Below are 25,742 nucleotides of genomic sequence, written 5' to 3' on the forward strand. Positions count from 1 at the left end.
CGGTACCCCGGCCTCAAGGGAGTGGAAACCTCCCATCCCCCTCCCCTCCCGCGCTGTAGACGCCCCGAGTCCCCACGGGACTACAAAGCCCACAAGCGCGCGGGCTGGCGCGCTGTCTTCTGGGAGTAGTAGTTCCGCGCGCCGGGCTCTCCTGGCGGCGCAGCGCGCGCTGGACTCCATTTCCCAGGATGACTAGGCGAGCGGGGGAGGGGGCGGGGCAGGGCCGAAGGATGTGAGTGGGGAGGGGGCCCTCGCCCCCCGCCCCCACCCTTCCTTTCCAGTCAGGCTGGGTTGGGGGAGGGGCCGGGCTGAGGCGGCGGCGGCGGCGGCGGCTCGCTCGGGGCGGGTAAGGGCGGGACTGGCCCGCTGCGGGCGGACTGGGGAGCCGCTCAGCTAACGGGTCCGGACGCCGACCGAGGCGGCGGCTTTCTCTGCACTGGCGGCGGCGGCGGGAGCGGCGAGCATGGCCCGCGCGGCGCCCGGAGCTGACTGAGGTGCGCGGGCGGGCGGGCGGGATATAAGGCGTCCCGGGCCCCTCGCTGCCACGAACCCCCTCCGCGCGGGCAGCTGGCTCGACCAGCGGCCCAGACCCTCCTGGTCCACCCCGGCAACTTCCCCTGGGTCGGGGCGCTGGGCTCCCCTGTGGGGGCGGTGGTCCTCTTGCCCTGGCCTCCCTCCCGGTTGCCCGCCTTCTGCTCCTGCACCTCCAGCCGTTCCCACGCGCGGCTCTTCCACCCCATGGTGGAAGTCCCCAGCCCCCGCGCCCAGCCCCGAGAAGCGCTCCGTGCCCCAGTCCCGACTTCAGTCCACTGCCTAGTTCGCACCCCCAGCCCCGCGCGCGCTCCTGGCCTGTGCACTCCTTGGAGACCCTTGCCCCGCTTCTCCTGGCCACAGGCTGTCTTTGCACCATCAGCAGCTCTCTCCTCTTTCCCCTACCTGGCACTGCCCCCAAGCCATCCACAGTGGCCCAGTTCTCTCTGATGAGACCTAACAGCCTGACCTCGTTCCCACTTCGGAGAAACCGAGGCTTGGCACAAACCAGGAACTTAGCCAAGTCCATGCCCCAGCCCTGTGGGGCTGGTCTGAGCCCTTGCCTTGGCATGAGGGAGTCATTTCTTCCCTCCAGTCATTCCTCTGTGACTGGACCAAACTTCCCAGTTGCCTGCTGCAGCTCTCTGCTGAGCTCACTTTAGTCTCCCTTTTGGCGTTTTCCCACTTCTGTTTCCCCCTCCTCCTTCCTGTATTTAATTTCTGGCCTCCTTTGCCTGTAGAGTCCCCCACCCATCACTCATTTACTCAAGTTAGCCTTTTGATTTCTATTTCTTGCCAACTGCATCCATCTCCCATCTTGCCTCTTGCTTTCAGCTACAGTAAAACGCTGAAGAACAGAGTCTAAGGTGGTGTTGGGGGAAAGGGGAGAGGTGCTGGTGGTGGGAAGGGAGTGGCAGCCTCTTTCAGCTAAAGCTGCCGAGGGGGCTCAGGGCACTCTGGAGTCCCTCAGTAAGTCAGTCCTAGCCAGTGATGCACACTCCCATCTTGTCTTTGGGACAGTTGTCTGGAAGCTGGTTGGTCATTTCTTCCTCTCATTACGCGTGGTGGACTCCACCATCCCTCCGAGATGGAGGGAACCTCCTACATTGGTGGAGATGGCGGCATAAGAGAAGTCTGGGAGACCACACCCCTAACCCTTATCTTGCTTCTGCTGCTAACTTTGGAGATGGTTGGCGGCAAAGGGAATGATGCTGCCAGGTGCCCCCTGAGCTCTTTGTGGAGGAAGACGTAGTGACTGTAGGTGGTGATCTCAAGTTTAGTCGTGGTGTTCAGGGTTTGAAGGAAAGAGGGAGCCAGGGCTCAGAGAGGTGGTGGAGACTTGCCTGTATCTGGTTTTTTTTCTTTTGGTTTAGTTTTGTTTTCTTATCTTCCTTTGGCAGATTTGCCTATGGGTCGATCCCTTCCTAGCCCAGTTTTCAGCTTCTCAGTGGGAAGTTGGGGGAGGGAGGGAAATCTGTGAGCCATCACGAAGGCAGGCTCTGGGAGTTCCACTGGGGTCCTGAATGAGCAATCTTGATCTGAACCAGATGGTTCCCTGCTTCAGCACCCCCTCTCTCATCCCTCCCCCTTGGCTGTGAATAGGACGTCTTTAACCCTGTAACTTGAGAATGGAGGTAGGGGGGCCAGGGGGCCAACTGTCTGTGTGCGTGTTTATGTCTGCCTCTGCGCTCACCATGTGAGCTTGCCAGGGGCCTGTGGGAGTGACCCTACGTGGGAGTGCAGTGCCGGGATGTGCTGTGGCATGCTCACAGCCCTCTAGGAACTTTCCCAGCCCAGAGCCCACATGGGGTCAACTTCTCAGCTGCTAAGAACCGCTGGGTGTGGCCTCATGGTCCATTTCCCCACAAGCCAAACCTCTGGACCTGAAAGATGCCTCAGGCGAGGATCACTCTTCTTTTGAAAACTACCTGCAGTTATGTGGAGTCTCAAAGAGCAGCCTGGGGTGGGGTGGGTTTCCTAGAATTGGAGTTCCCGCTTCCGAACTTGGAAAGAGAGGAGCTGGCGAGGGGAGGAGGAGCTGATTCCTTTGCTTCATTCGTACCCCATCCTGTCTTGTGTATTGTGTACTTGATTTTGACCTCTTCCCCTCTGCCCCCGTTAGACTGTGAAAGTCCTTCAGATGTGCCCTTGTTTCTGAAATATCACCCGCGGCTCGGTCCTTGGCACAGAGTAGGTGTTCAGTAATCCCCCTGAGGAGCTGTGTAAGGCGCATTTTGCTGGGCCCCACTCCCAGACATTTCTGATTCAGGCAGTCTGGGTGTGGCCTGAGATTTTATTTCTATCCGGCTTCCTGACCATAGCACTTGAGAACCACTGGTTTGGGGCCATGAGAGTTGCCTGGGTGATTAATCCAGGCCCATGTAAAGTCTTCAGAGAGGCTGCCCCGCACCTGGCTTCCCCACCCAGGACTGTTCTGGCAGCTTCCCTGGGCTGGTCTTTTCCTGCCATTCCCATGCTTTCCAGTGTTGGCTAGATTAATGGTCAGGGTGACTTGAGGGCCTGAGCTCCCAGTCCCCCTGTAACCACATAGCAGACACTGTGCTGTGGCCATTTGAAGGAAGGACCCCCCACCCCAACCACAAAGCAGGACGTTTAGGCACCAGGGCTTTGGGGAAGGACATGGGGAAGCAGACCCTGAACCAGGCACTCATCTGCCCTGTCCCTGAGACTGAGCAGGTTGGGTGCTGGCCATGGCTGCACACTGGACAGGATGCCTGGGACTCTGAAACTGAGACAAACAGGAGGAACCCCTTACATTGTGCTTTAACTTTGCCACGCATTTTTTCACGTACTGTTTTTCAGGAGGTTTATAAGGCAGAAGTAGACCCAGGTGGGGTTACTAAGAAACAGAGATACTCTGTGGGTCACAACAGGCCCAGGGCTCATGATTTCAACCCGCCGAAAGAGCATCTGCTAACCCAGGAGCTGTGAATAGCTGGAGTGATGGCTGCTGTTCCCTGAGTGGTTACTTCTAGCCAGGCACCTGGCTGGATGTTCTTGCATGTAGGTGCATCACATTCTCACAGCAGCGTTGCAGGGTTAGCACAGATGAAGAACTGAGGCTTACAGAACTTATGAGACTTGCCCATAAACTCAGCTGGTAAGTGGAGCATATGGAAGCCAGACAGGGTCTTTCTGACCCCGTGCTTTTTGTCCCTCACTGCCTGTCTTGCCCAGGAAACCTGTAATTGGCCTTTGAGTTGTCTGCCCACAAAGCCTGGTGAATTTATTGAGTCTGGAACTCTGCCAGCTGTTGTGGAGGAGAGGATGACCAAGTCTCTGTCCACCGGGAGGAGGGTAAGACAGGTACTCCGATGTCCGCGGTGGGAGGCAGAAGGGGTAGCTGGGGGCTTGTGGGTTTAGAGGAGGAGAGGTCATCCCCAAAGAGGGCTCAGAAGGGGACTCTGGGTTGGGCCCTGAAGGGGAAGGCAGAGTTCCAGCAGTGCCTGCAGGCCGGGGAACGTACTGGCCAGCAGGGGAAGGAGGGACCATAACGGCGTTTTCAGGGCATTTTCCCTTTTGGTTGGAGCATAGGAGAGGTATTTTAAAAAGAAGTTTGGTTACAAGCAACACCTTGCTGACTTTGGTAGGAAAGGACTTCATTGGAAGGCTATGGGAACTCCTAGAATCTGAGGAATGACTCGAGACCCGAGTCCCCTGCAGGGTCTTTTTTTAAAAGCAATTATTCGTCTTTTTTTTTTCTTCTAAATAGGTCTTTAAGAAATTATTTATTTATTTTATGTTTGGCTGTGCTGGATCTCCATTGCTGCTCGCAGGCTTTCTCTCGTTGCAGAGAGCGGGGCTGCTCTCCAGCTGCGGTGCGCAGGCTTCCCTCGCTGCAGTGGCTTCTCCTGTTGTGGAGAACAGGCTCTAGGGCATGCGGGCTTCAGTAGTCGTGGTGCATGGGCTTGGTTGCTCCGTGGCAGGTGGAATCTTCCCAGACCAGAGATCAAACCCGTGTACCCTGCATTGGCAGGCAGATTCTTAACCACTGGACCACCAGGGAAGTCCCCCTCCAGGGTCTTGGAGTAGGTATGTCAGGAGCCAAAGGCCAGCCTCTTCAGGGTACCACTGGGGCCAGGATAACTGTTCCAGCTGTACTGTGGGATTTTGTCACCATAGGTTGGGAGTCATCTCCCAGGGAGGAGATGTCTGGTTGGCCCAGACTGGGCCATGCCTCCTCCCTTGGCCAGGGAAGGGCTGGTGACACAGTAGGCAGTCCCCCCAAACCGTATCCAAAAATTGGAGTCCCCAGAAGAAGAGGCAGTAGAGATTGCAAGAGATCAATCCCAGCACAGTGTTCAGTGAGGACTTAACTCGGCAGACGGCAGACAGAGGGCTTGTTTCCGACAAGTTTCTGAGCAGGCAGAGGGCAGCTGGTAGCAGGGTATGGCTGGGTCATAAGGAGACAAGGAAAGAAGGGAGGGAGGAAATGGAAAACTAGTTAGGGTCCAGGTGAGAAGTAATGAAGACTGGAACTTGGCAGTAAAAATGCAAAGAAGGGACTGATTCTAGAGAACTATGAAAGTAGGTATCTGGAACAGACAGTAAGTTGACTGGGGTTAGACACTTCCTTGCCTAGGTGAAGTCAGGTCCTTTAGCTGAAGTGGAGCAGTCAGGAGGAGGAGGAGTTTGCAGGAGATGAAGCATCCTTGCTTTGGAGGAGCTGTGTGCAGGACGCTGACAGCGCGCCCGGAAGCCTGGTTAGCTTGTTACCCTGGACTCCACGCTGCCTGCCTGAGGTTTGGGGCCTCAGCCCTGGGCGGGTGGGGCCCCACAGCCTCAGGGGCCCAGTTCATTCTGAAAGCAACTGGGGCTTTGTGGTCCATGCTCAGCATGCCTGCGTCTCTTCTTGTCTCTCCATTTCCGCCGAGGGTGGCCTTCGCCTTCCTCCCCCTTCCCCGCTCTCAGTTTCCATGCCCCAACTTTCCCCCACCGTGTTGTCCCAGTATCTGAGCCCTTACCAACTAAAGGAGCTGGCCCAGCTCTCTGGGGACCTGGGTTTTAGATTTTCCCCTCTTTTCTTTAGCAACAAGTTCTCACTATTAGGGCAGATATCTGCAAATGACATTTTGCACAGAGAGAAGGTGAACTTTGCCTGCTAGCTGAGGAGAACAGGCATTTCCTCCAGTTATGCTGGGCTTACCAGGGATGCCTGTATGTGTCCCTAAGCAGCCATTCTGGGGCACCTCTTGGTGCTTATTTATAAATCATGACTGTAATTACAGCGTATTGTCAGTCACACTTTTACGTTGCCATTGCAGACCTCTCCTAAGGCTCCAGGGCATAGGCTGGGCTTTGGGCCACCCCAACTTTCTAGCTGAGAACTGGAGAGGTTTCCTGCTTCAGGAATGGGAGAAGGACTTCCCCGGTGGTTCAGTGGTTAAGATTCCATGCTTCCACTGCAGGGGGCTTGGGTTCGATCCGTGGTTGAGGAACTAAGATCCCACATGCCACTCAGCCAAAAAATTAAATAAATATATAAGAAGAAAGTGAGGAAGGGAGCAGGGTTCTCTGTGAGGTGGGGCAGGAGGAGTGATGCTGAAGGGCACTTATCCCTGCAGGTTTTCAGAGAGGATCATCTTCCTGGGGTGAAGACTGTCCCCCTCAGTTATAGCTGTTAGCATTCAAATGAGTGTGCTTTAAAAAAAATTAATTTATTTTTTATAGAATTATATAATTATAATTATATAATTACTTTACAGAATTTTGCTGTTTTCTGTCAAACCTCAACATGAATCAGCCATAGTGGATGTAGTAGTTTTGCCAATGATATGAACACAGTGCCTGCTACCCATGTACAATAAGGTGAACTAGGAACAAGAGAAATCTAGAGACAAATGTAATTTTTCCTTATTTTGCTGTCAGTACTAAATTTGTATTGTGAAATAATCATATTAAAACAACAGTTCTGCTATCAGATGTTGAAAAACATCCTCAAAGGGCTTCTTCCTTAAGGAGGATGTGACTGCAAATGAGGAAGCTCAGAGAGGGAAAGGGGTTGACTGACATCCCCCCCTGGCTGCTGAGGTGGGGGAGCGGGTAGCACAGGCGTCTCCTGCCTGGAGGGGCGTCTCTCCTGGTTTGATCATGCTTTCCCGTGCGCATGCTTTTTCCTTGTCTCCCCTTCTCTTCTTCCCTAGGCTCAGGGTGGGGAACAGGCAGGGGACACAGAAAGCAGCTCTGTCTGTGCACAGCTGAGGCGCGAGGCCCATCCTGCTCCTGAGAGGGGGGTTGGGGGGCAGAGGAGACCCTGAGGGGTCGGCGCATGACCCAGGGGGTCGGCGCATGACCCAAGGACCACAGAGAGCAGTCCTCACCCTTGCTCTCTGAGCCCTCCGGCTGTGGAGTCCTGGAGCAGAGGGCCGGAGGCAGGTCTGCAGCCTTCTGAGGGAGAAAATCAGCAACGAACGCAAATCGCTAATTGGTCTAGAGGGGACTGCTCTGATGAAGAAAAAATCAACAAGTTTTCCGTGTGGTTTAAAGGAATTTGGGGGGTGCGGCGTGAGTAGTGAAAGGGGAAGTTGAGAGGTGATGGTGGGAAGAGGAACAAGGGGGGGCTGGAGGGCTGGCCTGGGGCTTCCCCCTCCCTGCCCGTGTCACCCCGCAGCCCCACCCTGCTCCGCCACTCCCTCTCCCTCCTCCTTCCTCCTTTTTTATTGACATATAACTGACATATAACATTATACTAGCTTCAGGTGTACAACATAACGATTCCACACTTGCATACTCTGTGAAATGTCTACAAATTAGTTAACGATCTGTTACCACGCATAGTTACTACCTCCTTCCTTCTTTGTGGGGAGGATCCCTTTGGGTTTGCAAGGGACTCTCCCTGATCTTTGAGTAGAGTTCCCCCCAACCTCAAGTTCAGTTGAAAACAAAATACTTGTCGTTTGATGCTGGTGAAACCAGAGTCAGGAGAAAATGAAAGTCTCTGTGGCCCCTGTGCTGTGTCCTCTGCCCGAGCAAGTGAGCAGGCAGCAGCCAGAGGGACCGGGGCTGTGCCGCAAGGCAGGGGAGGGGCGGGAGCCCGGTCCTGTCTCTCTTGGGTTTTCTTGGGAGCCGTCTGAGGCCATGGCAGCTGCAAGGGGCTTTCCAGCAGTTGGCCTTCTCTCTGTTCTGTCCTGTCCCAGAGGGCTTGGTATCTTCCCCGGGCCACACCTGTGTAGCTTCTGGCCGGTTCCTGGGTCCTCTGGCATGGCTCAGGAGACCCCAAGTGTCACAGGCAGGGGGAGACAGGAAAGCTTGAAAGGGGTTAGGAGAGTCATGGGGACCCCTGTTGCGGGCTTCCCAGGTGGCTCAGCGGTGAAGAATCTGCCTGCCAGTGCAGAAGTTGTCAGTTTGATCTCTGAATCAGGAAGATTCCCTGGGGAAGGAAATGGCAACCCAGTCCGGTGTTCTTGGGTGGGAAATCTCATGGACAGAGGAGCCTGGTGGGCTGTAGTCCATGGAGTCACAGAGTCAGACTCGGCTTAGAGACTAAACAGCAGCAGGAAGAGTTCAGGCTTTTCCAGTGTAGGGGAGCCAGCGTTGGTACTTCCTTAGGAAGGTGCTGTGAAATGGGTGCTGAGTGACCCAGGGCAAGTTGCTGCCCCTCTCTGGGCCTCAGAGTCCCCTCATCTGTAAATATAGAATTTAAAGATCTGTTCACGGATTTGCTGTCAAATCGTCCAGTAGGCCAAACAGAGGAACGCCATACCCTGAGAGGGGAGATAGTGCTGGGAGCCCAGGACACCACCATGGGGTCCAGGAGTCGCTGAGAATTGGTCCAACCTTTCTGCTGACCAGTTGGACGTATTGCGCAGCAGCCAGCCTGCTCTAGCTTCTCTCTGGAGAACTTGGGCTCCTGCAGCTGAGGGAGCTGGCCCCTGCCTCCTGTTGTCCTCATCCCCCTTCTCGAGCGTCGCTCTGCCTCTGTCCTGGGTTCAGGCAGAGAAAAACCCCTCCGGTCTCTCATCACATCCATCTCTTCCTATACTGGCCACTGGTTAGGCTTTGGAGTGACTGTGTATAGGCTTCCTGTTTCTGCTCCCAATCCCCTCACCTCCTTCCACCTTGGGCTCTGCTTTAGTGAGAATTTCCCCCCAAAGCCAGCTTTGGGGGTTAGATCACAGGCTGAAGATGGGAGGTGCTGGGTCAGTAGTGCAGACTCTGGGTGGGCCTACTGAGGGTTGAGAACTCGCCTGGAAAGAGGGGTGGAGCAGAGGTTTTTAGGAGAGCAGAGGATGGCGGTGAGACCAAGCCACACACAGCGTGACGCAGAGGCCTGACCCGAAAGGCCAGGGGATCATGGGCCAGGGGAGGCCAGGGTGGGCCGAGCGTAGAGTTTCATTGCCCAGGAAGGAGGGGCAGGATGGGGGTGCTGGCCGACAGGCAGACCCCTGAGACTGCCCTGGCAGGAAGGGAGGCCCCAGCTCTCCGGGCTGGGCCGGTCGCACAGCATTGTGCCCAAGTGTGGGCAGGGTTGTTAATGACTGTTTGTTCTCCACAGGCTGTGAGGCTGCCAAGGGTCAGTCCGATAAGAGGGAAGAGCTGGACTCCTCGAGGTTTATCCTCCCACCAGCTGCCTCCTTTCCGCTGGCCTCAGATACTGACAGGCTATTGTGGCCCTGTTCTCTCCCCTTCCTGACACATACCGCCCCTGGCTGTGGCCCAGCTGGGCTTCCCCTGCCTGGCCTCCAGCTCCCGTTCCCATCTGGGGTCAGATGAAGCCTGCGCTGGGGGAGGGGTCAGTCCTAGAAAGCTGAGCCAGTTCCGAGTCAGCTTGGGGGTGGGAGAACCCAGGGGGTGGCCAGGGCTCTGGAGTGAGCAGCCGCTCCTAGACCTGCCTGGTTCATGTTGGCCTCAGGGTTACCCCCGGCTCCACCATCCAGGCCGTGGGGTCTTGAGGGAGCCCCACCTTTACCCCAGAGCTTTGGAAGGTCTGGTTCTTCCTCTGAGAGGAATAGAAATGGGGATCTGAAGGAACTTGCATTTGGGAAGATGATTTGGCCTGTCTGTGGAGAATGAATTGGTGGGAGGGAGGTCTCTAGAGTAGATCTGGCGCTTTAGTAGTTCAGGGGCTACTGTAGGTAGAAGATGGCAGTTCTTGGTTAGAAAAAGAGTGGCAGATGTGGAGGAAAGTAGAAAAGGGAGAGATTTAGGTGGGAAACCTCAGGTGGACTTTGTAATAGGTTGGCTGAAGGAGGTTAAAGGAAGGAAGGGGCATAAATGACTTCCAGGTTTCAGGGTTGGATGGGTGATGTCCCTTTGCTGACACTGGGAATACAGAGGGAAGTTCAGGTTTTGAGGGCTTAGAGTGTGGGTGAGTTTGGCATTGTGAGTAGAGTGAGTTTGAGGTACTGTTGGTACGTGTAAGGTATCTCATCAGAGGGGTGGCTGCTAGAAGTGAGTGGGATAGATGGGTAGAATTCAGGGTAGTGTCTGGCAGCATTTAGAAAAGTCAGACATGACTCTTAATAGGTTGAGAAACAGATTTGGAAAGGGTTTCTTCCCCCAAATCCATTGCCAGACAAGGAATGGAGCCTAGGGTCCCAACTCCCCATTGCAATCCATGTCCAGGGTGGTCTTCTCTTGCCCTGACCACTTCAGCCGGTTCAGGGCCCAGAGGGCAGCACCCTCCCCTCCAGAGTCTTGCTCGTGGTTGGGGGACTTTGGCTGTGAGCAGTCCTAACCCCAGGCCACCCAGAAAGACTACATACATCAATGGCTCTACCACTGTCTGTGCATCTGGGCAGTGTCCCTGGCTGGAGAAGGGTGTGAGTCCTGGCCAGGGAGTTCCCAGAGTCACCACTGGGAAGCCCACAATCACTCTGTGCCTGAGGGCCTCCGAGCTGGACAGACTTAGCGAGGGCAGGGTTTCAGGGCCAGGTTCAGGGCAGCCCTTTTGCACTATGTGGCAAGTGATATTGTAGTGGTTTTTAAAAATTATTTTAAATGAAATGGAAAATAGTTGTACACGTGTGCAAGATTGTATCAGTTGGACTTCTTCAATCACAGCAGCCGAAAGCCAGCTCTAAAGGTGCTTTGATGAAAGGGAGCCGGTTGACTCATACCTGAGGGAACGGCTAGCCACATGCAGGGAAGGGAAGAGCTCAAACAACAGCCGCCTCACCCTGCCCTTCTCTGTCATGACACCTTGCTCGCCCCCCACGTGGCAGAAGGTGCCTACCAGCAGTGCAGGCCTCTGCCTTCTCTGCATCCCATCCAGGACTGCCGCGGGACTCCTGGGTTCACTTGGAATTGGGGCCCTCACCCAGCCCTGGATCAAGAACTATGCTGTGCTTAGTCCCTAAGTCGTGTCCGACTCTTTGTGACCCCATGGACTGTAGCCCGCCAGGCCCATCTGTCCATGGGATTCTCCAGGCAAGAATACTGGAGGGTTCCCATGCCCTCCTCCAGGGGATCTTCCCAACCCAGGGATCAAACCCAGGTCTCCCGCACTGCAGGCAGATTCTTTACCATCTGAGCCACCAGGGAAGCTGGCTGGCTGCATTTGGTGCTCTGATTAGGCACAGAGATGGAAGTTTGGGGAGAGATGATGCTCCGAAGGAAGATGGGATTGTCGTCCATTCTAAGGGCATTGTGTATTGAGGGGATAAGCAGAGCTAAGTGTGCGTGTCAGAATCACACCGTAGGCAAACTTACAAGGATTTGTTGCCATTTATTCACTCACCTTGTTAAAAGCTGAATGCTGGAGTATAGAATGGGACTTCAGAATCACAGTCACTCCATTTATAGATCGGGAAGTGGGAGTTGAGACATTTGCCTAAGATCCTCAAACCACTAGGTAGAGGCACTGAGTCCAGGAACCCAGGCCGTCTATCTGATTTGCAGATGGAGGCTTTTTCCAATAGGAATGGCATCGTCACGGGAGGAGCTCCCCGCCGCACCCCCCGTGCCCTGGCTGCCCATCCATGGAAGTCCTGCATCCCCTGGACTGCAAGAGCAGACACAGGCGGCTCATGGCAAGTGGTCCCTTCCTCGTGGTGGCCCAGGAACATCTGCATGGTGGATGGTGTTACGCAGGCCTCTGTCTGGGCTGCGGGGGTCGTTCACTCTGCGTGTTCAGCCAGCTCCCTTGGCCCGACTAGGCCTGCCTGTGCCCTGGAGAGGCCCCATCCTCTCCCGCCTGCCCTGTCACCTTGGCTTCTGAAGTGCCCACCCTCCTGTGTGTTTCCTGCTGAGACCCCGGTGAGGACGTAGCTCCAGGGCCGCGGCGCTTCCTGGGGTGAGTGGGGTCCTTCCTGCTGGACAGGGTCGTGCCCCACCCTGTCTTCCCCCTTAGAAGATGATGCTCAGGACAGCAGTGCCGGTTTCAGGTACAGAGACAACTTTGGCCTCAGTTTGCCCGTCACTTCCAATTTGTGGGGGTACGGAGGTTTGACTCAGCCTAGCAGCGCCAAGAGTGGCGTGTTGTGGAAAGAACTCTGTGGGGATTCCCTGGCGCTCCAGTGGTTAGGACGCCACAGGTTTCGCTGCTGAGGGCCCAAATGCAATCCCTGATGGGGAACTGAGATCCTGCAAGCCATGTGCTATGGCCAAAAACAAAGCAAACAAAAGCCCACAGGGTGAGACCACCACAAACCCAGCAGAATGGCTAGTCTCCTGAGCTGTCTGCTGACCCAGCCTGGCCAGCGCGCTGTATCTGCCCCACATGCCTAGCTCCCACATGTGCTCTGGCCCACCTGTTTCTGCCTGGGGTCCTGTTCTCAGAGATCGGCCAGCCTGGGCCAGGCCTCCTGCTCCACAGTGTCTGCGCTCATCCCTGCCTCCTCCTCTCTGTGATGCTGAAACCCAGCGGTACCTCGGGTAGGTAGTGCCTTGCAGCTTACAGTCATCACTCACTGCATCTTGACGGTGACTGTGAGGTAAGCAGGGCAGCAGGCGTCGTCATGCCCATTTCACAGATGGAGGACCTGAGGACCAGAAAGGTGTGATTTGCCCAGATTCACCAACTTTCAGATAGAGCCAGTCCTGGAACTGAAGTCCAGAGTCCACTGGACTAAATTCACAAACGTGTTGAAGTGGGGCTGCCTCCTCTCACCAGGCGAGGGGCTTGGGAGGAGGCCCTGGGCCCGCCCTCTTCACAGCCCCAGTCACCCTATGACCCAAGCTCCAGACAGGCACCATCGTGTTGGCCAGCCCTTGGGAACCCCAGGGCAGGTAATTAAGCCAGTCAAGAGGTATCCCTCCCTTGGGACTCGCATGGTCTCCCTGTGCCTCCTCTCCATGTTCCCAGAGTTGACACCAGTAATATCATGATGTCCATGATTACTGGACATCCTGACCAGCAACATCAGGATGTCATGACAGTTTTTATCTTAGCAGGGAGTGTATAACTCAGGCCAAGTCCGGGAGGGTCAACCACTCTCTGCAGATGGGACTAGGGAGGGCTCCTTGCTCCCCAGCCTGGCTCCGCTCACCCCAGGGCAAGGGGCCGAGGCAGGGCGAGGGGAAGGCTGCCTTTGCGGTCCTCACAGCAGCTGACATTGCCACTTGGCTGAAGTGGTAAAGCAGATTACCTGCCTAGCAACCTTGGGGCTCTTTCCCCGCAGGGGTCCTGCCTGGGTCATTCACAGCGTATTATCAGCTCCGCGGTGACAAGGACGGTGGCTTAGCCAGAGCCAGGGAGGAACGGAAGCAGGTGTGCACTGGTCTCGACAGTTTACCAGCCACCTGCTCTCTGCCCCCTGGAGCTGACTGTTAGTGAGCCCGGGGAAAATGCGGGCACAGGGCAGGACTGCGTCCGAGGGGGTTGGCGCTCGGAGCGCCTCTGTGGCACTGGGCAGGGTGCAAGCTCAGGGCCTCTGACTGGATCGCACAGCTCTGCCTTCTGCTGGAAAAGTGACTCCGGAGGATGCAGGCTGAGCGAGGGGCCCACCCCTGGGCTTCTCTGCACCTCCAGTCCCGGGGGAGAGAGACGACATCGCTCCCTTTAATCTCCTGGTCCAGGCGTGGATGCAGACACCTCCTTTGGGTTTTCATTAACATAACTGTCACAGGCTGACCTTTCCAGAAGACATTAATAAATATAAAAGGAGAATAAAAGAAAGCTAAAGATAAGGTATATGAAAAATAAAAACAGTCTGGCTCACAAGGGACAGATTCCTGGTTTGTTTCCTGGGTTTTCGGGGTACTCTCCCCACTGGAGATATGCTCCCCTAGCATGGAGCGCACCGCTGCATGCCTTTCTTCCAGTCTCTGGTCTCCTAGCACTGACCTGTCTCCCTAAGGAGCCCTGGTGCTTGTCCTGCCTTGAGTCCTCCCCAGACCAGGTGGGTCATCTCTTCTCATTGTTATTCAGTTGCTAAGTTGTGTCTGATTCTTTGCAACCCCAGAGACTAGAGCATGCCAGTCTCCCCTGTCCTTCACTGTCTCCCAGAGTTTGCTCAAAATCCTGTCCATTGAGTCGGTGATGCTGCCTAACCATTTCATCCTCTACCTTCTCCTTTTGCCTTCAGTCTTTCCCAGCACCAGAGTCTTCCAGTGAGTCAGCTCTTCACATCAGGTGGCCAAAGCATTGGAGCTTTGGCTTCAGCATCAGTCCTTTCCAGTGAATATTCAGGGTTGATTTCCTTTAGGGTTGACTGTGAGGGAATGTGGCTCCTTCCCAAGGTCCCCCAGGGAATTGGCACCGACAGGGCTGTACCTGTAACAGTGCCGCCTCATTTATCCTAAGTAAGCCTTGTAACAGGAAGGCATTCTCTTGACACAGTGCTCAGGCCCCAACTTAGCCCATGAGCCACTGCAGAGGGCTGGTGGCTCCTCCAGCATCTGGTCTTGGCAGGAGTTACACACATCTCACCACCTGGCTCCTTCTCCCCACTGGGCAACAAGAATATTAACTGATAAGCTGGCCTGGTTGATGAAAGTTTCCAGGTGAGTTGGGCAAAAGATTGTTCTGGTTTAAAAAACAACAACAGAGAACACTTTGAAGTCATCTGATAAAGGAGATAAGCGCCTGACCACAGATTGGCGTTTCTGGCCCACCTCCTGCCTGGAATGTGAGTGGTGCCCAGACGGGCCTCCGCACCCCACACTGCAGCCCACCAGCATGCAAGATGGTCCCATTTCATGCCCGGTGTTGAGATGAAGCCACAAAAAAATCAGAAGAAACCGCCACCTGATAAGGAAATGTGGGGGCAGGATGGATAGAATACGGGAGGTTGTCTACAGCCCACTGGCCCTCCCCTGCCGAGGCTGGAGCCATTTAAAGAAATTTGCAGCCGACAAAGTAGGCCTCTGTCCTGCAGCTCTGGCCGTCCCTTTCATGATGTTGCCTGGTTCCAGCGGCTCGGCAGACTTCCCACCTGGGTGGCTTGGCTGGGCTGTGAGGATTGAAAGGTTCCAACCAAGGTATCCCGAGGGTATCCTGACCAAGGGGAGGAGGTTGGCACAGTCCTGGGGCCGAGGACACAGCCCTGTTCTCACTCGCACCTTCAAGTATGATGCTGGCCTGAGTGGAGAGTGCGTTCCTTAACTCCCCCCTGGGCTGAGGGCCTGGAGAACCCCGGAACTGGGGCTGCTGTTTTCCCGGAAGCATTGCTTCGGTACCATCCCATCCCAGGAGCTCTGTGAGCATTCCTGGGGGCTGGAGCTGGTCCCACAGATCAGAGCTGTGGGCCAGGTCCATCCCAGTGTGGCCCCAGGAGGAGCTGGCATCTGCCCTCTGGTTGCTGAAGGGCTGCAGTCTTGAATTGTGCATGTGCTGTGACAACACAGACCCCAATCTTGCGGCCTGCCTTGCCCACAAAGTATCAGTCGCCCTGCCTCCTGGGCTCCTCTCCTGCAGGGTCACGGTGCTGGTCCTTTAGGTTAGGATCTCTTTTCCGGCATTCTCTCCTCCCCCCCGCTATCCCACAAAAGATACAGGGGTATACGCTAGAGTTTTAAGTTGAATCCTTCAACTCTGAGCATGGGCCAAGGCCAGGCTGGAATTGGGAGTCATGGAGATGCTGGCCTGGAAGCTTTTAGAAGCACAGCTCCCTTCGCTGGGTGTGCACTGGCAGGACTTGTGTAGACCCTAGCTCAGGCCTTCTCCATCAGTGTCTTCAGGTGTCCAGCCTCCCCAGGCTTCCGGTGCTGGGCGGAGAGCCCTGTCCGGAGCCCCGTGCCCGGTGCAGGCTGGGGAGGGGGCAGACCAGGGCGGTCGGGGAAACAGAAGCACCAGTCCTGTCCCTTCCCCGATGGTGAGGGCAGCAGTGATCAGATGCAGGATTCCTGGGGTGCCATCTCAGAGGGCTGGTTGGAAATTAGGGAGAGAACGTTTGCCCTTTGCGCCCAGCCCCTGGAGTTTCTTTCTCAGTCCGCACACCCTTGGCGGGAGTGCTCCAGGAAGCTGTCCAGGTGTAGTGGGCCAGGCCTTCCCTGGCTGGTCCCCTGCCTTGTGGGTGCACACGTTGGGGAGATGGAGGTTGGTTACCTGGAGAAACTATCTACTCCTCTTCCTGTTCACTCAGTTCTGGCAGGGGCAATGGAATGCCGTGAGCCTCTCTTCTAAACCCTCTATCAAACCTACACCTGCCCGCCCACCCCAGGGCAGAGGGTGTGTGTGCGTTTGAGGGAACCGGCATTGAGAAGGATTGGATTAATCCATCTTCCTGAGAAGAGCAGAGTGCTGTCTTTCATGAGCATGAGCTGGATGAGAAACATTGTCCTCCCCAGTGTCTGGGAGCTGAGGATCTGACTCACCCCTTCCTTCTGGAAGCCCTCGGCTCTGCCCGCCACGCCCGTTCTAGCTGTGGGCATTGCTCCAGTTATGCCCCCTAAGTCCTCTGGGGTAGGCCGCGCCCAGCTCCATCCTCTAGCGGCGAGGCCAGCAGCTGGTCTCTAGGGTTGGCTGCCCTTGGCGTACCCTTGGAAAGGCAGCTCTCCTAGGGGGAGCCTGGCCAGCAAAAGCAGGGAGCCTTGGGTGGACATGGACCAGAGGGGCTGGTGGAGCCTCCTCAGAACGGGATTCCCATTGCTCTGCTCCTTGAAGGAGCAGGAGCTGCGAGGCCAGAGAAGGAGCTTTGCTACAGGGTCAGTGATGTGGCCGCTCAGGAAGGGGAGGGCTGGGCTCTCTGTGCCACCTGCTGCTCCCGAGTGCAGGAGATGCTTGTTGAATGAATACATCCTCTGCTTTGCTCTTGAAATCTGAAACGTCCCCTGGACACCCAGACAAGGTGCAGAAGGTAAAGGAGGGCCCGGCAGCTTCTCTGCGGCTCTTCATTACATCTCTGGTATGACTGAGGTCTGACTCGTAAACTGTGATGAATAGCCCAGCCACCTGGTGCTTTGAACCTTATCTTTAAAGGCAATCAGAACAGACTCGAAGCACCCTTGTCCCCTGGCCCTGGTAGGTGGTGCGGTCACGTTTAATTGCCCTTGGGAGGCAGAGTTGGGCAATAAGGTCTAGACTGCAGGTTCTCCAGACTCCTCTGACTTCCCCAGGCCACCGTTTATCCATTTACTCATCCCACTCCCTCTGCCTCCTGAAGTCCTCAAAGATCTCTTTCCCAGTCTCTTACCTTCAGGGTCTCCTGCCTGTCTCCTGCCTCTTTCTCTCTTTTTCTTTGATGGGGGAGACTGCCACACAGCATTCAGGATCTTCCTCAACCAGGGGTGAAACCCATGCCTCCTGCGTTGGCAGCGCTGTCTTGACACTGAACTGTTGGGGAAGTCCACCTCCTGCTTCTCTTAACGTCAGAGGCTTTCAGCTCTGTGAAGAAACCCTCTTATTAACTTTGTCTTTTTTAGAGTCTTGCTGCCAATGTGTGTCTAGAGAGTCACAGAGGTGGCCAAGTAAGGGATGGACCTTGGTGAGCTGTTTAGAACCAGCTTAGGGACTTCCCTGGCGGTCTAGTGGTTAAGACCCCAAGCTTCCAATGCAGTGGGTATGGATTTGATCCCTGGTTGGGGAAACTAAGATCCCACATTCCACACAGCATGGCTGGGGAAAAAAAAGGGACTAGCTCAGGGCAGGCTTGTGTTCTGAATGTGTGATGAAGTCAGGCACCAGGTGACAGGCTCCGTGACCCACAGGCTCTGCTGCAGGATGGACACAGCATTCCTTACTGCGCGGCCTTGGGGGTGAAGGTCCATGGGGCAGACTGGCTCTGAGACCTCAGGCCTCTGCTGCCCACCCCGCCCCCCCGGAAGCTGCCACTGTGGGGGTCGGACGTTGGGCAGGCAGTGCCTTTGCTTAGGCACAGAAGGGAGTTCTGGAGCAAGACCTTGGCCGTCTGGCCTGGGAGGTGGGGGTTGGGGTGGGGCTGAGGGCGCTGAGGAGCCCGCGATGCCTCTCCAGGGTCACGCTGAGCCTGGGGCTGACCGAACCATGGCCCCCCACCTGCCCAGCCTGGGAGCACAGGCACTGAGCTGGAAGTTTTCTGGCTCTCCTTACAGACACTCTGCAAGATACGTGGTATCTCCATGTTACAGAAAAGGGCACGGATCAGAAAGGTTAAATGGTTCATAGCCGACAGGTGGCCAAACCAGAAACTGAAGCCAAGCTTTTTAGGTGCTTTTTTTTTTTTCTTTCCATTTTGGAAGACTTGACTGGGAAGGACCCTGAGCTGGGGTGGGCGGTCGTGAGATCTGACAAGTCCCAGCTCGAGAGAACTTAGCCAGCAGCCTGTGGTGCTTGGGGGCGGACCAGAGAGAGGTGCGTCCTAGCCGCCCTGGTGTCTCTGCTGACGGAAACTGAGGAGCAGGCTGCCTCGACCATTCCTACCACCCAGGCAGCCCCCTTAGCTTTTATACACTCACTTTCTCCTTGCCTCTGACTTGTGAAATCTGGTTTGTACCTGAGGTCTCATGTTTCCTGGTGATCTGCAAGAAGTCAGAGAAAGCTTTAATGTCACAGCTGAAAGAGTGGGGCTGATTATCATTTCCCTTTGCACGTTTACACAATGATTTATGAAAGTGGTTTCAAAGCATTTTTCATTACCCTTATTTCTGCTTCTTACAACCCTGGGGTTGTATAGAGAGACGATATTCAGTTGAACAAATTTAAAAAAAATTTATTTTATATTGGAGTCTAGTTGATTTACAATGTTGTGTTAGTTTCAGGTGTAGGGCAAAGTGTTTTTGTTATACATATATCCCTTCTTTTTCAAAAACTCTTATCTTGTATAGGTTATCATAGAATATTGAGTAGAGATCCCTGTGCTATGTGGTAATCCTTGTTGATTCTCTGTTTTATGCATAGTAGTGTGTATATATTAATCCCAAACTTCGAAATTATCTCTCCCCTCTATGGACAAATATTTTTTGATGCCTGCCATTCGAAGGCCAATGCTAGGTAATGAATTAAATAACATGTCCGTGTCTTTTTAGGTTTTGTGTAGGATCATAATAAATGTGGGCTAGATTTGGCCTATGGTCCAAATTAGCTCATAACCCTAGAGGAATGGGCATGATGAGAGATGAGGCTTGAGAGGGTGGCCTGGTTTAGGGAGTCTCTGGATGCTCTGTGAGCCTGACCTTGGCCGTGTGAATGAGAGTGCTGTGTCTCCATCCACATGCTTTTGAATGCAGGAAGGTGATGTGTTTACATCTGAAATGCCACGTGGCTAAAGAGGCGATTGAGAATGTAGATCTGGAGTCTAGGGTAGGAGGGCAGGCTCCTGTTTGGAAGGGGCGCATAGAGAAGCAAAGAGGAAAGGAGCTGAGGGTGGAACCTTCAGAGTCCATTAGCTGCTGGAAAAAACAAGCAGTGGAAGGGTCTGAGTGAAGAAGGTAGGTCACAGTGGCTTGGAAGTCAAAGTGACGGTAGCAGGAAACAAACAGGAAATAAATCACAGAGGAAGGAGAGGGGGTCGTGGGAGAGCCTTCCTCTGATTGTTCAAGAACCTTGACCTGGAAAGAAAAAGTGTCTAGCTGCCTGATGATAGCCCGGACTAGAATTTGGCTCCCGAATTCACTGCTGTCCTGATGTAATTGAGACTAAAGGCTGGGCCTGCTGCAGGGGGCTGGGGTCTTGAAGGGAGTCAGATGGGCCTTTCATCAAGAGTATCCATGTGGCCAGTATACCAGTTTCCCTGGCCGGGTAAAAGACTGGGAGATGCTGAAGTGGTGTGGAAGAGGGGCTGAAGGCATGGGACTGCGTGTCTGCCCACCCCTGCAGCCAGCCCACGGTGGACTGGGGAGAAAACGGGGTGGGGATGGGAGAGCAGTTTTAACTGGAGCTTTCAATCAGCTTACCCCAGGCTGTCTCAGTCAACTTCCCTCAGTGTCCTGGCTGGAGTTCTGTGAATCCCATTAGAGATGGCTTGATATGCCTTCTTGGGAGACTGTTAACGGCAGGGAGTCCTAGTTCCTTGGTACGAATAATTTAATCCAGCTCATCCAGTCAAGATGGCACTGTAAATGTATAGCAGTGATACATAAGAAAGACAAAATGCTGAAAACATAGCCATGTACTACTCCCCCTCCCTCCCCACATAAAATGATAAACATCCCTGTAATGAGAAGTGGAGCAAGAACACACAGGGGAGAGCAGGGCAGAAGCTGCAGCCCTGCTGGTCTGAGTCTGGATGTAGGCAGAAGTGACTGGAAATCTGGGGTAACAGCTCTGACGTGCTCAACACAAAGCATGGAATCAGAGCTGGGCACACTGCTGGAACCCGGGGGCTGGGAAACGGGTGGTGTCACCCGTTCCCTGGGGCTATGGCTTATCACGAAGATGGTTACCTAGGCACACCCCAGTGTCAGCCTGGATCTAAGCTGAGCTAGTGCTGCAAGATGTAATTCTAGACCAGGAGACCCAAAGGACATGGGGAGGCAAAGGTGAAAACCCCTAGATGGTGGAGGGATGAACTTGTATACTCAGAAACATGTGAGGAGGGAATTCCCTGGTGGTCCAGTGGTTAGGAGTCTACGCTTCCACTGTAGGAGGCACAGGTTCAATCCCTGTTCAGGGAATTAAGATCCTGCATGCTGTGCAGCCAAAATAATAAATAAAAATTTTAAAACATCACAAAGATGGTGACCATGTTTGGGTCAGCCTCTAAAAGAAAAGTGAGGAAAACTAATATGAAAAAAGAACAGAAACAAAGAAAAATTTACCCCAGAAATGAAAATAACAGAGTAATCAGAAAATAACTTTATAAAGATCGTCAAAGAGATTAGGGCAACAGAAACACATTAAAGAAAAGAAAGGGGAGTCATAAAACAGTACGTGAATATGAAAATTTTTAAAAATTCTAGCATTGAAAAATAGTGTAATTAGAACTTGAGACGATGGATAACTATAGCCAGGACACATAGAAATCATGAATTGGACACTCATGCTGAGGAATTAATTTAGAATGCAGGATAGACATGGAGAACAGAGTGACAGGCTTTAGTACAAGTCTAGTAGGAATTCCAGATACGAATCAAGGAAATGGCAGAAAAACATTTGAAGTGATAATGACTGAGAATTCCAAAATTGAAGTAACAGCATGAATACCAAACAGAATGCTGCTGCTGCTGCTAAGTCGCTTTAGTCGTGTCCGACTCTGTGCGACCGCATAGACGGCAGCCCACCAGGCTCCCCTGTCCACAGGACTCTCCAGGCAAGAACACTGGAGTGGGTTGCCATTTCCTTCTCCAAGGCATGCATGCATGTTAAGTCGATTCAGTCATGTCTGACTCTGTGCGACCGCAGAGACAGCAGCCTACCAGGCTCCCCTGTCCACAGGACTCTCCAGGCAAGAACACTGGAGTGGGTTGCCATTTCCTTCTCCAACCAAACAGGATAAATACCTAGATATAATACAGTGAAACTGCAGATAAGAATAAAGGGAGTAGAGTAACTTATTACCCTCTCCCCCAAAAAAGAATAAAAGGAAAAAATGAGAATTCACTGGCAGTCGTGTGGTTAGGATCCACACTTCCACTGTAGGCGACAAGGGTTCAATTCCTGGTTGGGCAACTTAAGATCCTGCAAGCTGCGTGGTGCAGCCAAAAAAAAAGAACAAGGGGAAAATATTGAAAGCTACCAGGTGAGGGGACTACCAGAGAAAAGAATTCAAAGAAATGACAATTAGACCGACAGACAACATTTCATCAACATTGAAAGCCAGAGGTGATAGAAGACTGTCTTAAGGAAGCTAGAATTCTATATTCAGCTCTCATTCAAAAGTGAGGTGAAATAAAGATATTTCTGGACCTGCTAAGACAGTTTTTAAGAATTTATTTTTTAATTGAAGGATAATTGCTTTACAGAATTTTGTCGTTTTCTGTCAAACCTCGTCATGAATCAGCCATAGGTGTACATATATCCCCTCCCTTTTGACCCTCCCTCCCATCTCTCTCCCCAGCTAAGACAGTTTTATCAGCTGTAGATCGTGACTAAAAGAACTACCAAAGGTATACTTGCTAGCACCAACTTTGAGTGCAGAAATTGACATAGTATGTTGATACATTTAACTGTGGAATGTATATTTAGATAATTCAGTCACCCACAGTGACTTATACTCCAGAAAATATTTAATAAGCTTATGATGAGAAGTGTGGAGTTAGGGAGTTCCAGGGTTGGGGCAGTGGTCTAATACTGATATGAAAAACCCTGGGTCATCCCATTGTTCTGATCTGCCACCTTAAGGATGTAAGATCTTTCTCCTCATGGCTGAGAGAGGGCTGCTACAGCTCCGGGTAGCATATCATCACCCTATAACTTCCCAAGCAGGGGGATGCTAAGAAAAAGGAAGCTTTCTAATGTGCCTCTTTTTTGGGAAGAAGAATCTTTCCAAGAAGGCCCCAGCAGATACCTCCTTATGTCTCATTGGCCCAAGCTGGTTCATCCCGACACCAGTTCCTGGTAAAAGGGAACAGGCTTACTGTGGTTGCCTGTCCAGGCTTGCCTCATCTTCTGGGACTGGGTTCTTTGCCGCCTGAGCCAAATCAGGACTCTGTTGGCAGGAAAGAAGGGGGAGTGGCTGCTGGTAGGCAACCAACGGTGTCGGCCACAGATGGCAAAACACACAAACAGCGATTCTGTGTCGTTTGTTTTTTTAATTTTAAAGAAGGAAAACTAAAATTGTTGACCACATTAGCAAGGAAGAGTAAGGTAGAGTAAGAAAGGGAATACCATTCTTAAATCACATCAGGTTTCTGCCTTGTTAAATAGAACAGTACTACTGAAAACCTTAGACCTCATTAGGAAAGTGTATTATGCCAGCAATTTAAGATAGCCACTAAAAGAGGAAAGAAGAGGGATATAATTTCCAACCCAGGAGGGAAAGAAGTGGTGGGAGTAGGGATAATGTGTCAATCCAACAAGGCAGGAAAAGGAAGAAGAACTAAAGGAAAACTAGTAAAGAGAAAACAAAGAGTAACACGACCCCAGATGCATCAGGGTAAAGGGTTATACTCGTATGTTAAACAACTACCAGATAAAAGGCAAATAACGAGTGGTCTGAAGCCTGGAGAGACTGGTCAGTGGGCACAGGGGCTGAACAGGAACCACCCTGGCCTTCGCCATAGAAGTGGTTCTGTTCTTTAAATAACTTGTTTTTCCCTTGTGCTATATTCTGGCCTCTCCTCAATTGTTTCTGTCTGGGTTTGCCTTGCTACTGAGATAGTATTGTTTTTCCAGACCGCTTCCTGCCTTCTGTATATACGTATAACAAAACCCTGGATTCTGTCCTGCCACAGGACACCAACACACCATGCAGGGACTCGTTTAAGGGCAGGTGTGGTGCAGCGCCGAGACCCTGCACCCCCCGTCCCCCTGCCCTGCTGCTTGCCCATGCCCCAGGACTCAGCATCCCTCCCTTGGAGCCTGTTTCTTAGGGTGCACCATCGATCCTCTCGCAATGAAGACTGATGGTTTATTTCTCCCGGGCTTATTGGAAAGTTAGCCAGGCTGGAAGAGCTGTATTAGCTCTTGCTTTCTGGTTTCCTGGCTGCCAACTCTGGACAGCGTCAGCAGTCCTGGAGCTGAGATCTCAGACTGAACATCCAGTCAGAGTGAGGTGTCCTGCAGTAAGACGGGCTCCTGAAGCAGACACTGCCGGAGGGGTTGTAACTGGGGAGCAAGGGGGCCTGAGTCACTAGGATAACTGAGGGGTCTGTGCCAGAGGCTGGTGCCAGTGTGTGGCAATGGATGAGTTCAGGCAGCCAGGCATGCAGAGGTCAAGCCAGCCGTTCTCAGATCAAGGACGTGGGCTCCAGTTCAGTGAGAAGGGGGGTTGTCGGGTCCCTCCCTCCGCATCTTGACTGATTCCCACCCCCACCCCCCAGGCATCTGCTGTTGCCACACCCAGGAGGCAGGCAATTTGCTGGGTTGCTCGGTGGCCAGGTTCTGGGACACAGGGAGCACTTTGATTATTGTACCCCAGTAAGTGGGAAAAGCCTCTCTGTAAGGAAGGCAGTGAGAGCCTGTGGAGGGAGCCCTGGCCTTGGAGCCATCAGCCCTGGGATGGCATTAAAGCTCCGTCCCTCACCGCCTGGCTGACCTCGTTCGGCTGTCTTGGGACTTCTGTGAATACCGAATGAGAGGCTGTGCCTGTGAATGCTCAGAAACGCGGAAAGCATCACACATGTGAGTACTAATCTGTGGCTTGATGCCTTTCCGTTGAGGCTCTGAGACACATCCTTAGGCCGCGTGTCTGGGTGGAAAGAGCGAGCTTTATCAGAGTCTCGGGCTGGGATTTTCTTTCCTTCTGTCCAACCCCTCCAGCTTCAAGCAGCCGCCCTCCCCCCAGCCTCTGCTCCTTATTTTGACGTTTCTTTTCTCTGCCTGCCAAGAAGATTGTGTTCAGCTGCGCTGGTCTGAGGCTGTGCTATCCTGTGCTTCATTAGGTTAATTCGATGGCTTGTCTCCTGGGAACGGACCAGAGACTGGCTCTAAAACCGCACTCGCCTCCAAAACCCAGTTCCCACTGTTCTCCTTTGGGGCTGGCTTTGCTGCTCAGTCCCATATGCCTGCTTTTCCTTTCTTCCACCTGCAAGCTGGCTAGGGCCTCCTTTGGCTTCCCTTGGTTCTTTGTATTGGTGTAGTTGTTCAGGCTTGCATCCCCTGCTGGGTAGAAGGCTCTAGGGGAGACCAACAACAGTTCCTCAAGCCTGCCCTCGACCTTCTGGATTCTAGTCGCCAGTTCCTCTGTTCAGCCTCAGCATCTTGAATTCAGCAAGCCTTTCAGAGGGCATTTATCATTAAACGGTATCACCAGATTTGCTAGCTTTGCGACCACAGCCTTCTTGGATGACCCTAGCATTGCCTTGCCTCCCACCAAATCCCCGTTTCTCTCCTCTCTCAGAGGATTGCTTCTCATCTATCTCTGTAAATCTCCAACCGCAACTGTAAAGGTGCAATACTCCCCGTGCCTGAGCCCGGGCTCCGCTTCGCCTCCTGCTAGCCTGGTAAGCCCTGTCCATGTGGGACTGGCTCCCCCAACCCGCTGCCCTGTTCCTGCTGCTCAGGACTTTGCTTCTCCATTAACCTCTTTTTCCTGCAGCATTAGCTTCTCCCCCTACTGAACCATCCCCACCAGCATACAAGCATTCTATATCTCGCATTCCACTTTACCCCATGCCCAGTTTTTGGTAACACCTTTATTGAGATGTAACTCACATAAAGTTCACCCATTTCAAGTGTACAAGTGAGTTGGTTTTAGTCTAGTCACATGGTTGTGCAATTTTAGGCCACAAACCATTTTAGAACATTTCATCATGCCGTTCACAGTCACTCTGCACCTCCTCTAACCCCCAACCCTAGGCAAGCACTGATCAACTTTATTCTGGATATTTCCTGTAAAGGGAATCACATCATAGATGGGCTTTTGTGTTAGGCTTTTTTCACTTAGCACCATGTTTTCAAGGTTCATGCATGTAGCCTGTATCAGTGCTTTGTTTGTATGGCTAAGATTCCATTGTATGGATATTGGACATTTTGTTTATTCATCGGTTGATGGAACCTTGAGTTCTTTCTATAATCATTTGTGTATGTGTTTTTATGTGGATATATATTTTCATTTCTCTTGGATTATAGACCTAAGATTAGAATTGCTGAGTCATATGGTAACTCTGCATTTAACCTTTTGACTGCCAGACTGTTTTCCAAACGGGCGGCACCATTTCACATTCTCGCCAGCAATGTATGAAAGTTACAGTTTCTCCATATCTTCACTAATACTTGTTATTATCTGCCTTTTTTGATTATAGCCACCCTAGTGGGTGGTATCTGGTGGGATTTTTTTAAACCATTTTACTTA

General features: G+C 53.0%; 1 protein-coding gene and 1 non-coding gene across 4 annotated transcripts in view; both read left to right on the plus strand.

Moving 5' to 3' along the window:
* Positions 1-334: 334 nt before the first annotated feature.
* ST3GAL2 (ST3 beta-galactoside alpha-2,3-sialyltransferase 2) overlaps positions 335-25,742 on the plus strand; it is a 48,324-nt gene continuing 22,916 nt past the window's right edge. Inside the window, exon 1 of one of the 3 annotated variants that reach the window (XM_019979301.2) lies at positions 335-494. The gene's annotated coding sequence lies outside the window, so the exon portion shown is untranslated. Of the gene's footprint in view, positions 495-3,729; positions 3,850-17,816; positions 24,071-25,742 lie in introns of those variants that run through there. The other 2 variants (XM_070770307.1, XM_019979302.2) reach the window with 2 other exon arrangements.
* On the plus strand, positions 20,391-20,463 carry TRNAG-UCC (transfer RNA glycine (anticodon UCC)). Its single transcript has one exon. It is a non-coding gene; the product is annotated as a tRNA-Gly (tRNA).

The sequence above is a fragment of the Bos indicus genome, chromosome 18, assembly GCF_029378745.1.
Source record: "Bos indicus isolate NIAB-ARS_2022 breed Sahiwal x Tharparkar chromosome 18, NIAB-ARS_B.indTharparkar_mat_pri_1.0, whole genome shotgun sequence".
NCBI classification, from domain to species: Eukaryota; Metazoa; Chordata; class Mammalia; order Artiodactyla; family Bovidae; genus Bos; species Bos indicus.